Below are 3,214 nucleotides of genomic sequence, written 5' to 3'. Positions count from 1 at the left end.
AGCGACACACATAGTGAAAGATCAATCTTTAAACCATTAGCAATCTTGAACATTTAAACTGCCAGCCATTCACTTCCAGCTCGGCGTGGATTGTGAGAACCGCCTAAACTTGCTAGTGTAAAGGGCCTGTCCCACGGGTGTAGGGGCCGGAAAGGGTTTCATCTCTCACATTTATCCCACACGCGTTTAGCGGCGACAGGCTTCAGTGTTTGGACGCCCCGGTTATCAGTGAAGTTGACTGCATTGGCTCCTACCCTGGAATGATCACTGACAACATGATGTGTGTCGGCTACAAGGGGGGCGGTCGCGACTCTTGCCAGGTACAGATCCCCTCTCTCCGCGTCGCTGCAACATCCTCCCCTCCCCGTCACTGTAACCGCCTCCTCTGCGGCCCCTACATCCCCTCCTCCCGTCTCCGTTACACCCTCTCGTCCTGCCCCGACACCAGCACTCCCCCTCTATGTAACCCTCTCCCGTCCGGCCCCTACACACCACGACCCCACCCCCATCGAATCCGTAATCCCCTCCCCTCCGGCTCCTACACCTGCTCTCCCCGTCTCTGTAACTCCCTCCCTTTCCAATCCTTTCTCCCCTCTCGTTCACCCGACTGCGCGGAAACAGATCCTTAGGCCCACCAAATATGTTGCCAGGACCAGAGGGTGTAAGCTATAAGGAGAGCTTAAGTTGGATGGGACTCTATTCCGTGGAGCGCAGGAGAATGAGGGGGGACATTATAGAGGTGATAAAATCATTTGAGGAATTAATCGGGTAGATACCCAGAGTAGGGGAATCGAGGACCAGAGGACATTAGTTCAAGGTGCAGGGGGGAAGATTTAATATAAACCTGAGGGGCAACTTTTCCACGGTGGGTGTATGGAACGAGCTTCTGGATGAGGTCGTTGAGGCAGCGACCATCCCAACGTTTAAGAGATATTTAGACAGGTGCCTTGACAGGGCCGGTTTGGAGGGCTACGCTCCAAACGCGGCCAGGTGGGACTAGTGTAGATGGGGCATGTAGCCCGGTGTGGGAAAGTTGGGCCGAAGGGCCTTTTTCCACGCTGTATCCCTCTATGACTAATTAACCTCCTCTCACGTCTGCTCTTGTGACAGGCTGATCCTGGCGGACCAGTGGTGTGTAACGGAGTGCTACATGAATAGAATCGGGGGACACGTGTGTGAGGTCGTTTGAGCATCCCGGCTTCTACACTCGCGTCTGTCATTACGTCTACTGGATCCACAGCACCATTGCTGCGAACTGAGCCGTGTCCATGGAGGCCGCGCCCTTTAGCCCACCTACGTTCAATGGACCATCATTGAAGATCATCACGAGATAATCACGTTTACGCCTATTTCTTTCACATTACCGACAATTTCCCCAGGAGCAAACGATGGAAACTCACGCGGTGACAAGGAGAACGAGCAGTTCCCAACTCCGGGCAATTGTCTGTCCATCCCCCTCCCACTACGCTTCACCGCCCTGGCGCTGTCCCACTAACTCCTTAATATAAAGGTATCTGTCCTCATTGCCAGGATCCTCTCTAGTCGTCAATGGATTGGCCCGTACCCGCTGGGCCATATTGAACCTCATATCCCTTGGGATTTTAGCTTTAACCAATGCACGTGGGTCTTCGGGGTCGAGTTGGTAAATTTCAATCGTTTCCGCTAACTGCCCCCTCAATTCTGAATGTCCACATGTAACTCAGTTAGAGGGCAGCGATCACATCATGCTCTACTGCTGCCCTGGGGCGAAGGTGGTATCTATGATGCTAATCAGTGTCATGTGAGGCCGGACGAGGTCGTCAGCATTCGGTGGTTCCCATTGTTTGAGCTCAATCGGTGGTATGTCTAAAAGCATGGCTGGCCTAAATTCTCCTATTTACTGGCATGTTTCCGCATGTGAACTTCTCGCGTATGCACCTCCCTGCATGGGCGGAAATCCCGGGGGGCGGGGGGACACGTCCCCTCCATGTTGTGGAGAGGTGGGGGAAACCCCCCCCCCCCCCCCCCCCCCCCGCATGTTTTGTAATCCGGATTTGGAATTCGGTGAAAAAAACTATTAAAAATCTCCGCTTTTCGCGAGACAGTGGAGGCGGGACTGATGATCGAGGGCGCCGATTGGACGAGAGAGACGTCGGGCTGCAGGCAATGGGGGGGCGGTACATGATGATTCAGCGCGATGATTGGTGGAGGGAGATGTCGGGCAAAGGTGGGAGTATTGGGTGGGACTGAGGATACAGTACGGTGATTGGAGGAGGGAGGCGTAGGTCAAATGCGGAAGTAGGGGGCTGAGACTGAGAATAGAGCGCAGTGATTGGAGGTGGGAGACGTCCTGGTAGAGCAAAGATCATAGAGCGGAGCTTAATAGGCCCGTTCGCGGGGCCTTTCATCGCCCGGAGCGGCGCGGCGCGGCTTAAATTCGGCCGCCGGATCTTCCACCAATAGGTGCAGTAGCAGGCCATTTGGCCTTTCGAGCCAGCATCGCCACTCAATGTGATCATGGCTGATCATCCACAATCTGTACCCCGTTCCTGCCTTCTCCCCATATCCCCTGACTCCGCTAATTTAAGAGTCCTATCTAGCTCTCTCTTGGAAGCATTCAGACAACCTGCCTCCACCAGACAACCTGCCTCCACTGAGGCAAAACAATCCACAGACTCACCACTCTGTGAGAAAAAGTGTTTCCTCTTCACCGTTCTAAATGGCTCACTCCTTATTCTTAAACTGTAACTCCTGTGATGTCATCTGTTGAAGCTGGTATTTTGATTTGAAAGACTTTTGAAGTTTTTGGACTTTTAATCAGTAATGAGTCGATAATAGGTCGAGAAATAAAGCATAAAATGTTCATATAATGTGAACCCGACCTCGATGGGAAAAATGTCAATCTGAATATGTAAAAATGTCATCGTTACCGCGTAGTGTTTATGCGAAGATGCAAAGACTGCCACATATACACGCACATATACACATACATTTACACACACATATACACACGAACACGATGAGAGTTTTAATAAGTATATGATAAGGAAGATGAGTATGTTATATTTTGATTAACCCTGGAGCTCACATACTGGGAGCATGGTGCGGAAATGGCCAAGATATAATGTAGTTAAAGTAGCTAAAGCTGAAACATTCTGCGGAGAAACAGGTTTTGGTATCAGTTTGGGGGGGGGGGGGGGGGGGGGGGGTCGGGGTGGGGGGGGGGGGGGGCGGG

General features: G+C 52.1%; 1 pseudogene; it reads left to right on the top strand.

The window, feature by feature from the left end:
• Positions 1-190: 190 nt before the first annotated feature.
• Positions 191-1,259, top strand: LOC116969105 (annotated as a pseudogene).
• The last annotated feature ends 1,955 nt before the right edge of the window (positions 1,260-3,214 follow it).

The sequence above is a fragment of the Amblyraja radiata genome, unplaced genomic scaffold (assembly GCF_010909765.2).
Source record: "Amblyraja radiata isolate CabotCenter1 unplaced genomic scaffold, sAmbRad1.1.pri S104, whole genome shotgun sequence".
NCBI lineage: Eukaryota > Metazoa > Chordata > Chondrichthyes > Rajiformes > Rajidae > Amblyraja > Amblyraja radiata.
This window is presented reverse-complemented; position numbering and strand designations above follow the sequence as displayed.